The following is a 13,725-nucleotide window of genomic DNA, read 5'->3' as shown; positions in this document are numbered from 1 at the left end:
CTGGGAAGAAGACATCCCACTTCTCAGGGGGCCTGCGAGCCTGCCCCGATGCAACTACCTCTTCATGGTAGGATATTTAGACAAGTGCACCCCTAAAATAACGCTTCCAACGAATGCCTAAGATGCCTGAGTCAGTGCCCATCACACTCCCACAGCATCACCAAGACATGCATGCCGGTGATGCAAGGGGAAGGGAGAAGTTTTCTTAACCTGCTTGTGCACCACGACCCATGACTCTTCCCCGCTGTCCTCTGGGGCCCAGCGTCGCCGATGCACCAAACCACGTGGCTGCTGCAGGCCCCTCAGCCTGCGTGTGTGCGGAACATTTATTCCTGAAACCCCCGTGGGCAGTGGAAATGTACCGATTCCTCCCGAAAGGAATGACTAACCGTAGGAGGAATTTGCCGCTGAGATGCCCAAAGGTCTGACTCGGACATGCCGAGGCTTTGTCCCCGAACTTACTCACTGACGGGTAGGTTTCCACAAAAGCACTTGGGGAAATTAAACTTTCAAGTCAAGTACAAAATGTATCCAGCTTAATAAATGGGGACCAACGTTTTGAAAAAGAAAAGAAAAATTCTTTTGGAAACAGATGAAATAAAATATACAAAATAAACAATATTCAGCCACTAGCTCTTTTTAAAAGCTCATAGACGTGGTCGTTCTTTCATAGAGAATTACTCTTATGACCTCATTTTAAAAATCCTTTAATTTCTCTCCAATCTTTTATTATGAAATATTCAACCTACAGAGATGTTGCAAAAGAAACCAACTGCTACATCTCTTTCACCTAGATTCACCAGTTGTTAGTGTTTTTCCATGTCTGTGTTGTGTACATATATATGTGACCCACACAACTTCAGGCAAAACTCGTTTGATGCACACACGTACACACCGTTTTTTTTGATGAGCCGTCTGAGTTAATCTCGGACATCAGGACACTTCATCTTTGACTACTCTATCATTTATCTTCTAAAAAAAATCAAATAATTCTCACACTCGGGAAAATTAACATTTAAACGACATTATTATCTCAATATATGGTCGGTATTCTGATTTTCCTGTTTGTCCTGATAATGTTCTTTCAGGCTGATTTCTGTTGTTGTTGCTGATCCGGAATCCGAGCAAATATCTTGCATTGCATTTACAAATATTTTGCTTTTTTTAAAACTAACATTTTACTTTTAAAAATAATATTTTACTTTTGAACATTATAGTCCTTTTTGTTCTTTTTTAAAAATTGAAGTACAGTCAGTTACAATGTGTCAATTTCTGGTGCACAGCACAACGTCCCAGTCATACATATGCACACATAGATTTGTTTTCATGTTATTTTCTTTTTCTGGTCTTAATGAAGTATCTTGGGTTATTGTAAAACCAATATTTATTCCATCAATTACATATTTTCTGTTAATTTCCATTCATTAATTACTTTTTGAGAGAAGTACCAGGAGGCAGAACTCACACAGGTTCAGGTGTCTGTACAATCTTTTCCAACCTTAGGGAACCTGTTGATTTTGTGCTTAGAAACATTCACCGAACTACATTACACGTGATTACGGGAAGAAAATCAAAGTAACACGACGAGGGCTGGTGGTGAAAGGAATGAAGATAGAGATGATTAGTGATAATGAATGATGCTGACGAAAAGGAGGAGGCTGAGAAGGAAGATGAGGATGGTGGTGATTTTAAGTCAGGATAACTAAATAAAAGTTTTGTCTGGAGATGGACATATCTGTGTTCTTCTGTATTATGAGTGTTTGCAAAAGGGCAAAATCATATCATTATTAATATCTCCTGGAGGTGAAAGGACCTCCTCCACGATTTCCACCTCGACCTCCTCCTCACCAAATCACCACCTCCCCAAAGCACGATGCCAGGCATCCTGCTCATTGGCTGCTTTACTTGAGTACAACGCTGTCCAACAGAACGTTCTGCAAAGACAGGAATGTTGTAAACATGCGCCACCCAGAACATGTGGCTGCTGAGGACTTGCAATGCGACCTCAGAAACCCTAGTGAGACTGAGGACCCAAATTTTAAATTGTCTTTAATGTTAGACAATTTAAATAGCCACATGTGGCTGGTGGCAACAGTATAAAAGACTGAAGCTCTAGGTCATGACCGCAAACATTTGTCCCCTCAGGGCTCCCAATTCAGAGTCACAATCATCACCTCTCACAGCCTGGACACCATTGAGAGTTCTCCACCAAGATTATGTTGACATCAGAAAATAATTTAAAAGTGGCCTTCTTATTTCAAAATTAAAAATCACCCCTCTCCCCAGCCTACCCCACGCAAAACTTCCTACCTCTCTTCATTGGTGTATTTTTTCCATAGCACGTCTCACCATTTGGCATATTACGCATTTGACTTGTTTAATTGTTTATGATCTATCTCTGTCCATGATCATGTAAGCACCGTGGGGGAGAGGATTTCGTCTTGTTTCCAGCTGCATCAGTACATACTTGGGAATGAGGCAGGAGTTGGAGAGTATCATTCCAGGAATTCCTACTTCTTGTCAGTGTCGCGTGTCCTGCATCTCATGCGCGACAGCTGTGTCCTCACATTTTCAGCAGGTTATTCCTGACGGAGAGGCAGCAGAGCAGAGGAAAAAGAGGGGGGAGGAAACTGAAGCCTAAACAGACCTGAATCCCAACTTTATACCACTTATTTTGTTAAGCAAATTATAAAAATATAGTACTTTCGGCTAGCTATGTTGTCATAAGAAGTGGAAATAATCTACATAAAGAACGCAGCACAATGCCAGAATAGAGCAATGGCTTGAACACACACAGACTTTTCTTTCTTTTTTTCTTGAAGTATAGTCAGTTTGTTGCTGAAAAATGTGTTACAGGTCAGTGTTACAGCTCAGTTGTAACAACAACCTGGATCCAGGAGAGGGACCAAGCAGCACTCCAGCCTTAGAGAGTTGGAGAACTCAGGTTTATTACACCAACAGGCCCACAGCAGTTCACGCTTCAAGCTCTGGACCCCGTCTGTAGGTTTACACAGGCTTTTCTAGGCTGCCAGTTTACACTTTGCAACATCACATGCAAATAAGGTATAACAGAAGTTGACTAATTGGGAACAAGCTTTGTAGAAATGGACCAATCAGGAGTGAGAGAAATAACCAATCAGGAGTGAGAGAAATAACCAATCAGGAGTGAGCTCCATGCAAATGAAATACTACAGTGGATCAATCAGGAGTTAGCTTAGGGAACCAATAGAATCTTAGGAGTAAATTCCACTTTCCTAGAAGTTAGCCGTTTCAGAGGCAAAGAGTGAGATTGAGCCAACAGGCCAGGGAACCGGATGGTGCCGGCAGGAGAGCAGTGGCCCTGCCTCGGGGTCCTGCCGGTCTTTTTTATGGGGCTTCCCACCTCAAGTTTACAATGTTGTGTGGATTTCTGGTGTACAGCAAAATGTTTCAGTCATCCATATACATACATATATTCCTTTTTACATGTTTTCTCATTATAGGTCACTATAAGATAGTGAAAATAGTTCCCTGTGTTATGTAGAAGACGTTTGTTGTTTGTTCGTTTTGCGAGGATTTCCTTGTATTTCGGATGTGAGAGATATTCTGCCAGAGCTCAGTAGGTAATCCGTATGATTCGCTCCGTATTTCGGTGTAGATTTTGCTTTATTCGTGGGAGGGGGTGAGCTAGGCGTCCTACAACTCTGCCCTCTTGGCCCAGCCCCTCCACACACAGGATTTTATTAAAGCTTTCCTGATGGTCTTTTCTTTTAAAGGAGCAAGCAAAGTGCGTTACCAGCGAAGGAACAAGAATGGCAGCCAGTGCTTCTGGAACACCTGGCTGCTCAGCGCCTCCCCTGTGCTCACTCATTCAAGTGCAGTCATCAAACCCATTTTCAGCAGAGAAGCCGAGACTCGGAGAAATGTCCCAGACCGGCACACTTGTGGCCGGACTTGAACTCACCGAACTCATGGTTCTGCAGTGTGTGGCTTTGGAGTGTGGCACGCAAGAGACTAAAAGAAACGCAGCTGGACTGAAAGTCCCTCTTGTCACCCGTTCTTGTAAGCGTTTAATGGAGTGACAAGCCGGCGGTTGGCTAGAAGGACAGCTGCCCGCCTCTCCCGCTGATGCGCCCCACGGCTCACACACAGAGAGTGAGTTTTTATTTTAAGACATCCTTGGGGTCTGGCGGGAGAGGCCGAAGGGCAGCTCATCCTAGCTGTCTGGGGTTCCCATTTCAAGGCCAGAGGCTGCAGGAGTCTCTCCTTAGCTCCGCATCAGGAGTTTTAAGAACCTAGGCTTGGGGATTATTTTTAGTCACCAACGTCACCGTAGAATGTTGTGGTTCCAGCGATCACCACCCAGGCAACGCTCATGCAGATAGCTGAGTAATGCGGACAGCCAGCCCTCGGCCCGCAAGGCGCCCTGTAAGGAGAGAAAGAATCCGGTATCTTGTGTCTTCATTCCAGTTGGTGCATGGTCCCGGTCCCCTGATTCCTGCTGGCTCCTGCCACTACAGATTTTGGCTGGGGACCCTTCCCTCGAGTCTCCACACTTTCTGAACTGGAGTAGGGCGAGGACTTTGGTTCCCAGGTTCTGCTTTCATCCCGTGGGAGCCGGGCCCAGCCCTGGACACGATGGCATAGCCCAGCAGGTCGGACATGGGCCGGCCAGGGAAGGAGAGGGGAGGGGGGCCCGGAGGGAGAGCGGGGAGAGGAGGCTGCGGCTTCTAGTTCTACCCACAGCCACCGGGAAGGCTGTCAAATGTGCCTTATGTGGCCGCTAACCTGGGAGAGGACCCAGCAGGTGAGGACTCCCTGGGGACTCTTTCGAGAAGAATCAGAGGGAGGAGAACAGGGACCTGGACTTAGCATAAGAGCTCTTCTAGCCTGGACCCCACCGCCCTACGTGGCAGTCAGTGATTAGGGTTAAGGGCAAGGCCAGGGTTAGTCAGTGATCGTACCTGCACGTGCTGTCCCCGTGTGCCCCCTGCAGTGAAGATCACGTTCTCCGTGCCCTGTAACCTGAGCGCAGGTGTAGAAGGTCTTCACCGCACTCTGGGTTCAGACTCATTCAGCTCTTTAAGACAATTCAGTCACAAAGTCCTCTGCGGTCCTAGCAAAACCAGCATCACCATCATCTAGGCTTGGTTTCTGTGAATTAAGCTACCGCCTCCCGAGGCTCACAGCCAGCACAACCCTTCTCCACACGTTTCACAAACTTCACGGAAATAAGAGCTTATGTTTTACAACGTCGTTTTATGTTTTACCAAACTGGACGTTTCTTTGCAAATTGCCTTCCACACATCTTGTAGTTTGGGGTGTTTGTTTGTTTGTTTGTTGTTTGTTGCCAGGCCCCAAACTGCATAGAGGCATCCTCATTTTATAGAATAAATTCCGAGAAGTGAGACTGCTGGGCTGAAATGTGCATGTATTTAAACTTTTTGCCAGGTTGCTTTCCAGAGTGGGTTTAGTCATTCCTACTTCCGTGAGCAAAGTACGCAAGTGCCCTTTCCTCCAAATCCTTGCCAGCGCTAAGATGGCATCATTTTGTCTCGTTTTTGAACAAATACACTGGATGAAAATAGTATCTTCCTATGACTTGAATTTTCATTTCTCTGGCCAACAGTCAAGTTAATCATGTTTTCATATGTTTGTGGATTATTAATAGCTCCTCTTTTCAAAACTGTCTATTTCTATTCTTTGACTATTTCACACTGAGACTTTAAAGTCTTTTTCTAACCAATTTTTAAGAGTTTTTGCATGTTGTGGTGATTAACTCCTTGTCAAATATATTTCTTAATCATCTGTCTTTTGACTTTATGATACTTTTGTCGTGCAGGTTTTCTACGTAAGTGTCATCAGTATTTCTTGTGCTGTTTACAAAAATGTTTAATTACAGAATCAAAAGGGCAGTTATAGGAAAAGAGTGCAGAGATATATACAGGGCTGTATCAATTTTAAGGACTGTTTACCATAAAAACTGGAAATGACCTGAATGTTCAATAGTGAAGATGTAACACAGTTAATGGCATTGGGGCTGGTTTGCATTTTTACTGTTTTTCTGTTTGAATTGCCAATATTGCTGCGGTTTGTTTCCTACACTTTCCATTGCAAACGTGTTGTGGGAGAACAGGTTCTCGCCTCGCACAGGAAAGAGTTCAAGAGTGAGGCGTGGTAAAGTGGAAGCAAGTTTATTTAGAGAGAGACACACTTCGCGGACAGAGTGCGGGCTGTCTCAGAAGGCAAGAGAGGGAGCGACCGTCAGGTGCGGAGCTGTGAGGTTTCGTGGGCTGGGTATTTCATACGCTAACGAGTGGGAGGATTGTTCCAGCTACTTTGGGGAAGGGGCGGGGATGTCCGGGAAGTGCCCTCCTGCCCACGTTTTGACCTTCCGTGGTCAGCCTGGGAACTGTCATGGCGCCCGTGGCTGTGCCACGGGGCTCAGGGTCTCCCAGAAGTTGAACCTTCTGCCATCTTTGTCCTTATCAGTTTGTCCTGTCCTCAACTGTGGCGTCACTCCTTCAACGGCTGCGCCCTGCCTCCTTCCCTCCCACTTCAAATGCAGTGTTTTAACTACGCACGAATTGGAAAGCTTCTTATGCACTGACCAGAGACACCAGTGACCCAATTTTATACTGTTTCTATAGGAAGGCAAATTCCAAACGGAGAGGAACAAGCTTAGAAGCCAAGTTTTGGAATGTGTGAAATAAGGCTGTCTCTGCGCTGCAGAATTCAGGTGGGAAATGGGAGAAAGCAAAGCAAATAGGCCAGCACTACCTGTGACCCTGTCTACTGTTTTGTTCTTAGGTTTTTTTGGGGGGGGGGAAGGGGGGCTGTTCTTATTTCTTCCTCTTTTTGGGGGGTTGAGGGGGCAAGAACTGCCTGATAGTCGCTTCTGCATTTGGAAGTACGTATCAGTTTCCCTGCATCTGCCAGCAGTTGGCATTGTTCCATTTTGCTTGGGTAATTCAGTGGCGTCGCCTCCTGTGGAAATAGCTGCTTCTGGCAGAGCTATTTAGTTTACCATTTAATCAAAACATTTGCATAGTTCCACTCAGTTAGAAAGCAAAAATGGGGGCTGATCATTTTTGCATAGAGACAAGTCAAATCAAGGAATGCTTTAAAGCGTGAAATGGAATTTAATTAAATATTGGAATGACAAACGTTTCCCCGTGAGCAGGCGTTCTTAAATAATGGCTAAATGACACACAAAAGGAATCACAGCTTTATATGGAGAATATTTAACGGTGACTTAGTTAATGTTTCCCGAGATCTTAAATGCACGCTACCGTTGGGTAGCTTACTCATTTGGGGAGCTGGCTGCTCTGTGAAGATGCCTTAAATGGAGCTCCTCTGACTTCGCAGTTGAAATGTCTTCAGTGGTCGTAAGCAGTAAGCCAATTGTCAGGGCTGGGCCGAAGTGGTCTGCTGTGCTCAGTGCCGGCCCACCCCCACCCCCGGCTTTTATGTGCACAACGCCCTGTGCCTCATAACTACTTGACTTAACGTGTGTTTTCATGTTAGAGTAATACTTTCCCCTGAAAAGTGCCTTCCCAGACAGCGATGCTCCAGGGCGGTACTCTCCACTTAATCTGTGCCTTCAGACACACGTGGTCACTAAGCACACATTGCAGGATGCGCACGGTTCCGTTTGAGAAGAAGAACTTGGAAGAAATTGGAGAGTTCAAACCCTATCCAGCAGGGAGGTGCTCAGAGAATGTCACTTGAGCCTGAGGGACACTTAGCAGGCTGACTCGATCCTTTAGACTTTCAGGTTAAAGGAATGTTCTTTCCTGAGGAAAAGCGGAGTTGGCTTCTGAGGTCTGCACCCTCAGCTGTAAAAGAGTTCCCAGTGAGTCTTTTCTGTGTACAAGGTCATGTCACCTCTGCATAGAGACACGTTACCTTTTCCCCTTCCAATCTAGATACTCTTTTATTTTGTTTTGTTTTTCACTCGTTGCCTTTTAGGACGATGTTAAACAGAAGCGGCAAAGGGCGGGCATCTTCCTCCTGTTCCTGATCTCAGAGGAAAAGCGTTCTATCTTTCACCCCCGAGTAGCTGTGAGCTGTGGGGATTTTGCCTCCATCAGGTGAACACGTTTCCTTCTGATCCTAGTTCACTGAGAATTTTAATTATGAAGTGTGTTGGATTTTTTTCAAAAGACTTTTCTGTGTCTACTGTCCTTTTTCTAATAATACAGTTTATTGAATTCATTGAGACTTCATGATGATTTTATGTTCCTGTGTTTGCAAATCATACGTAGTGATTTGCAGAAACCCCTCCGTACAGTAAATTTTGATAAAGAATTGGAGGAGGAAGTTAAGGAGGCTGAACTTCCATTTCAAGGTACTTTTTTGAGAGGAGGAGACAGAGACCCAGAGGACTGATGGCGGCCGCTCTAATCATGAAGGGGAAGCCATTAGCATCCATACAGACAAGAAGCAGATGGCGCAGAACCCCGCGGGAAACCACTGTGTGGAGTTCACGCCTGTCCATCTCTTGGCTCAGAGAACAAGGTAGAAAAGGGTGATGGGTGAATCTGGACGGAGAAGAGGGAAGTTACTACGTGTGCCAAGGAAGAGAAGGGCTTGAGGGAATCTGACTGGGTCATGGACGTGATCCCTGGGGCTTAAAGAGCACACGCTCCAGGAGGTTTTACAAGCTGCTGCACAAAACGCAGGCTGTCAGGCCGAGCGGGCTTGTTGCTCAGAAGCCCCTGCTCCTCCAGCGCATCTGACGAGCGTGTGCTGAGCAGAGAGACAGGCGACTTCTCTCCAGGACCGCGCAGGATGGGACCCCAGGCCCCCACTTCTGAGAGCTCCTGAAATAATTCTGCTCTCATGTTCCCAGTCAAGAAAGTGAGGCTCGGGAAACGAGGTACCCTCAGCTATGAACTGCGTCTGCCCTTTCGCCAGAAAGTCATTGTCAGTTCTGGACGCTTACAGCTGACATCGAGGAACGTGGTGGCCTGCTCTTGGTTTGGGTTTTGGGTTTTCGTCTCCTTAGAGAACTCAACCAGGGCTGCTCACAGGGGTGGGCTGGGCGGACGCGCAGAGCCAACAGTTACATTGGCAGGAATTTCATAAGCCTGTTCTTGAGCAAGCATCATTTAAAATAATCTTACATGAAATTACAATGAAATAAATTACTTTGTAAGTAAAAGTAATGTCTCAGAACTCCGCTTCCTAACTCTTTGATTACACTTTACTATTATCTTTGTTCTTAAAATTATTTATGTCCACTGTATTTATACAGTGGAAATACTATTCGGTGAAATCAAGATTGTAGCTTAATTAAGCCACAGATCAGTACATGCTACCATTTTTTTTTCTTGATGAGCTGGTTGTTAAGCACTTCATAGCACACCACCCCGACATGCACAGAGGCATGCAGGCTAGCACAGGGGAAAGCCATTCAGTTTTCTACAGAGGGTGCTGAAGAAACGTGTGTAACTCCTTACCGTTTCGCCCTGGGAAGAGTTAACAGCAGGATCAATCCAATTCAGGAAGGTTTATTGAAGATGATTTCTTATGTGTTCAGCACTGAAGTAGATACTGAGCATGAATGCTTAAAATTATTTATGCAAATGTTGCCTGTTTGTGGGGACAGGATTAAATGGTTCACAGAAGATTCATCCATTTCAACAAATCTATTCATCTGTAAGGAAATACTTCGTATAAAGCCTAGGAGCCAGGATAATTGTTTTTCTCCAGATTGTCAAATTGCAACCTCATTCCTTCTATTTGCCATTCAAAGCACTCAGTCCATCCAGTGGACCTGTTTGAGCTGTTCCTGAGACATAAACGGACTTTTGAAGTGTAGATAATTGATGTTTGATGTAGCACTTCCCCATTGCCTTAAAAATTACTTAGAGATGCAATAAATTAGTCTTCTTTTTGGGGATCCAAGAAGATTGTCTTTCATTAAACCCCGTACTTGTAAAAGCTGCATGGTTCCGTGTCCAAGTCGGTGTCCCTACCGCTCTCCACTGAGCTACCGATGTACGCAGTAGGGCAGAGGAGGAAACCCTATGACATGAGAAACACTTTTCCTCTCATTTTAATCAGTCTTCCTTGCTGAACAAAATTTTTCTTTTCATTTTAGTCAGTCTTCTTTGCTCAACAATGACATAATTTTAACAGCTAAATCTTTCATCTTATTGGAAAGATTCTGTGCGCACAACTGTGGAAAGGGTTCGAGACCCCAAATTAAAGCTGCTGTTGATGCAAAATGGCCAAAATCTTTGGTAGTGTTTACAAAGGCCAAGAAATAAGCAGAGGCAGAGGGTCTGTCATCAGTGGGCCATTCAAATAGAACTGCTGGGTGGATTTAACATTTGAAAATCATGTAATTCTCTGTACTAACCGACTGAAAAAGAAAAACAAAGTGATCATGGCAGAAATGCAGAAAAAACACTTGACAATGAAAAAACTAATAAATGTCTAGCTAGACTGATGGAGGAAAAAAAGACAGGAGCCATAAATTATCCATATCAGGAATCAAAGAGGAGACATCATCACAGATCCTATGGACTCAAAACGTAAAATAACGACGCGTTACGGAAAACTTCTGCTAATGAATGTGACAAATTAAATAGAACAATTCCTTGAAGGACATAAACTACGAAAGCTCACCCTAGAAGAAACAGATCATTTGAACAGCCCTATATCTATAAAGGAATTAAAATTTAAATCCAGAATTAAAATCTCCCACAAAGAAAACCCCAGGCCCTGACAGCATCACGAGTGAATTCCACCAAACATCTGAGGAAATAAAATTTTTCAGAAAATATAAAACTAGGGGACAATTCCCAACTCATTTTATGAGGCCAGTATTGCCCTATAACAAACCCAGACAAAGACGTTCTGAGAAAATCAAGTTATAGACCAAATTCCCTCACAACCACAGGTGAAAAACACACCAATCTACATTTCCACCCAGAGCGCACGAGGGTTCCCTTCTCTCCGCATCCTCAGCCGACACTTGCTCTTTCTTGTCTTTTTGATGATAGTCATTTTGACAGGAGTGAAGTGACGTATCTCACTGTGGTTTTGACCTACGTTTCTCTCATGACTAGTGACGTTGAGCATCTTTCAAGTACCTCTTGGCCACCTGAATTCCTTCTTTGGAAAAACGTCTATCAGGTCCTCCACCCATTTTTAACCAGAGGTGTTTAGTTTAAAGTAAACGTAGATTCACACGCCATAGACAGAGTGTGGGCCATCTCAGCAGGCAAGAGAGAGAGTGACGAGAGGCAAGAGGTGGCTCCAGGGCATGGGTCTCCTAGGAGCTGAAATTGGCCGCGAGGTGTGGGGGTGGCTAGTCTTTATGTGCTCAGCAATTTCACATGCTAATAAATGGGAAGAGTATTCCAGCTGCTTGGGGGAAGGGGCAAGGATTCCCAGCCATTGGGCCACTGCCCACTTTTGGGCTTTTTATGGCCAGCCTCAGAACTGTCATGGCACCTGTAGGAGTGGCATTTAGCATGCTAATATATTACAATGAGCATATAATGATGCTCAAGGTCTAGTGGAAGTCAAATCTGCCATCTGAGGTCTCAAAGTCTACTGGAATTGAATTTTCCACCACCGTGGGCCTAGTCAGGTTTGAACTAGTTTATGTCCTATCCTCAGTTGCTATGTCATTCTTTTAATGGTTGTGCCCTGCCCACTTCCCTCCTGTCTCAGTCGTGGGGCCTTAGGGAGGTAATTAGTTCGTGAAGGTGGAGCCCTCCTGAATGGGATTAGTGCCCTTCTGAAAGGGACCCCAGAGGCTCTTCTGCCAGGTGAGGACGTAGCAGGAGCACGGCCATCTGTGAACCAGGGAGCTGCTCCTTGCCAGACACCGGACCTGCCAACACCTTGATCTTGGACTTCCCGGCCTCCAGAACTGAAAGAAGGAAACTTCTGTTGTTTATAAGCCACACGTCGGTGCTGTTTTGTTACAGTGGCAGCAGGACTAAGACAGCAATCCCGCAAGTGCCACATTGTGCAGAATAGAGAAAAGGCTAATTATGTGGCTCAAATTCTGAATGCAAAGGCTTAAAGAAAGAAGAGTTCCACGGGTTGTAGAAATCTTGGTCGCCTTCAAGGAAGATGCTGAAAAGGTCATCGAGCTCGGTGAGGAGTGGCTAACCCTGAAAGGAAGTGGGGGCGGGTGGTCTTTTTTCCAGGGAAGGCAAGATATGTTATTAACAGACATGTATGAAGAGAAACATTAAGGAGATTTCTTAGCCCATATTGTCCTCACAAGCTGAAACCTCTGCCTGGATACTTCCCATTTCAATCCAGGTCTCTCCATAGGAAGCAGAATCCAGGCTCCCTGGTTATTCTGACAGACGTGTTTATTAGGCCTGCATTGCAGGGCACGTGTGCTGCGGACGGACTTTGCATCCAATAAAGAAACTGTTACAGGGTGAAATGCGCCCCCATCAATTCAAATGCTGGAGTCCTAACCCCAGTACCTCACAATGTGATCTAATTTGGAGACAGTCTTTTCTTCTTCTTCTTCAGCTTTACTGAGATATAACTGACATATAACATTGTATAAATTTAAGGTGCATGACATGTAAATTTAAGGTGTATAATTTGATACATTTATATATTGCAGTGTGATCACCGCCATACTGTTAGCTAACACAGCTGTCACATCACGTAATCCCCATTTCTTTTTTGTCGTGAGCAAATTTAGAATCTACTCTTTTAGCAACTTTCAAGCATACAATACAATATTATTCATTATAATCCCAATGCTGAGGGTTAGATCCCCACAATTTATTCATCTTCTAACTGGAAGTTTGTACCCTTTGGCCAACATGTCCCCAATTCTCCCAACCCCCCAGCCCCTGGCAACCACCATCCTACTCTCTATTCCAACAAGTTTGGCTTTTTTCAATTCCACATGTAATGGTACCATACAGTGTTTGTCTTTGTTGGATTTATCTCCCTTAGCACAATGCCGTCAAGGTCCATCCATCCCCATGTTGACCACAGCGTTATTCACAACAGCCAAGATATTGAAACAACCCAAGTGTCCATCAACAGATGAATGGATAAAGAAGGTGGGGTATATGTACAAAAAAGAATGTTATTCAGCCATGAGAAAGAAGACAATCTTGCCATTTGTGACAACATTGAGGGAGGGTCGTTACAGAGGTAACCAAGTAAATATGAGGTCATGAAGGTGGGCTTTAATATAGTATGACCGGGGTCCTTATAAGATGAAATTTGGACCCAGAGGAGAGATGTCATGAAGACACACGGGGAGAGAATACAGCCATCCAACCTGGAGACATCACTCTAAGCGAAGTAAGCCAGAAAGAGGAATAACATATGCTATCACTCATGTGTGGAATCTAAAAGAAGGAAAAAGAGGACACTAATGAACTCATCTACAAAACAGAAACAGACTCGCAGGCATAGGAAGCAATCTTATGGTTACTAAGGGGAAAGGGGTGGGAAGGGATAAATTTGGGAGTTGGAGATTGGCAAATGCTAACCACTATATATAAAAATCAGATTAAAAAAATCAAGTTTCTTCTGTATAGCACAGAGAACTATATTCAATATCTCGTAATAACTTTTAATGAAAAAGAGTATGAAAACACATGAATATCGGCATGTGTAGGCATGACGGGGACACTGTGCTGTGCACCAGAAATTGTCACGTTGTAACTGACTGTACTTCAATTAAAGTAAGAGAGAGAGAGAGAGAATACGGTCCCAGGAAGACAGAAACAGCAA

The 13,725-nt window shown here is 44.5% G+C and overlaps 1 long non-coding RNA gene across 1 annotated transcript; it reads left to right on the top strand.

Annotated features, from left to right (window-relative positions):
• The first annotated feature begins 6,186 nt into the window (after positions 1 to 6,186).
• On the top strand, positions 6,187 to 9,060 carry LOC116660749. The gene is made up of 3 exons (XR_004316357.1): positions 6,187 to 6,247; positions 6,630 to 6,718; positions 7,951 to 9,060. It is a non-coding gene; the product is annotated as an uncharacterized LOC116660749 (long non-coding RNA).
• Positions 9,061 to 13,725: the final 4,665 nt, after the last annotated feature.

The sequence above is a fragment of the Camelus ferus genome, chromosome 31, assembly GCF_009834535.1.
Source record: "Camelus ferus isolate YT-003-E chromosome 31, BCGSAC_Cfer_1.0, whole genome shotgun sequence".
NCBI lineage: Eukaryota > Metazoa > Chordata > Mammalia > Artiodactyla > Camelidae > Camelus > Camelus ferus.
The sequence above is the reverse complement of the archived record's forward strand: the minus strand, read 5'-3'. Positions and strand labels throughout refer to the sequence as shown.